The sequence below is a fragment of the Cydia splendana genome, chromosome Z (assembly GCF_910591565.1).
Source record: "Cydia splendana chromosome Z, ilCydSple1.2, whole genome shotgun sequence".
Taxonomy (NCBI): domain Eukaryota; kingdom Metazoa; phylum Arthropoda; class Insecta; order Lepidoptera; family Tortricidae; genus Cydia; species Cydia splendana.
Window position 1 is genome coordinate 47,448,460 of NC_085987.1, and position 1,168 is coordinate 47,449,627.

The 1,168-nt window shown below is 44.4% G+C and overlaps 1 long non-coding RNA gene across 1 annotated transcript; it reads left to right on the top strand.

Moving 5' to 3' along the window:
- The first annotated feature begins 446 nt into the window (after positions 1-446).
- On the top strand, positions 447-1,168 carry LOC134804183 (uncharacterized). The gene is made up of 2 exons (XR_010146092.1): positions 447-888; positions 971-1,168. It is a non-coding gene; the product is annotated as an uncharacterized LOC134804183 (long non-coding RNA).

Below are 1,168 nucleotides of genomic sequence, written 5' to 3' on the forward strand. Positions count from 1 at the left end.
AAGGAAAAACCATTTACATCCTTAACAAGTATACATTTAAACTATGTCTAACGATTGTAAATATTTGTTAAATATATATTTAAGGCATTAAAAATAAGTTGTTCGTTTTGAACGCTTCGTGAGTGGTTCATTAAAATTGTCTAATTCAGCCTGAAAAATAGGCGTGTCTACGCCGCCGTCTTTTATTTTATTCTTAATTGAAGCTCGGTGATTTTATGGCAAGAAACACCGGATCATAAATAGCAGAGGACCGAGCATTTGAAGCTTGACTTTACGCAGATACAGCCGCCTCCGCTCCAGTCTGTCTTGTACCCGCGTGATAAAAATTTCAGAACGGAGGGGGATGCCACTTTGCTCGTTGGGATGAACCCTTGTTCGGTCTTTTTACACTCTCAACCACTTCTGAACTTGGTGGTAAAATCAGTAAGCGTGCGATGTTGCACCTTTTTTTTTTTTTTTTTTTTTTTTTTTTTTATGTTATAGTCAGCAAACGAGCAGACGAGCCGCCTGATGGGAAGCGGTCATCGTCGCCCATGGACATAAGCAACACCACAGGAGCCACTTAAGCGTTGCCGACCCTTGAGAACCCTAAATACCCGCTTCTTGAAGAATCCCATGTCGTAGCGCAAAGGAAATACCTCAGGAGGCAAGTCATTCCACATTCTGCACGTTCTGGGAAGAAACGAGCGAGATGCCCGCTTATTCTTGGTGTGCCATGTATCTAAGAAGTGGGAATGAACTTTGCTCCTTTGGCGGGAGGTGCGGTGATAGAAACGAGACGATGGCACCAAATTAAAAAGTTCTTCCGAGCATTCCCCATTGTACAGACGGTAGAACATGCAAAGAGAGCCAACGTCTCTCCGAAGGCTAAGAGGTTCTAAGCCGTCAGTAAGTTCGGGATCGCCGACAATACGAACTGCCCGCCGTTGGATGGAGTCAAGAGGAAGGAGCTGGTATTGTGGAGCGCCAGACCACAGATGAGAACAGTACTCCATATGAGGTCGAACCTGCGCTTTATATAACAAAAGCCGGTGACTAGGTGTGAAGTACTGTTTGGCTCTGTTAAGCACCCCAAGCTTTTTGGAGGCCAGTTTGGCTTTATGTTCCAAATGACTCCGAAACTGGACTTCGTTCGTAATATCGACACCAAGTATCCCGATACTTTTAG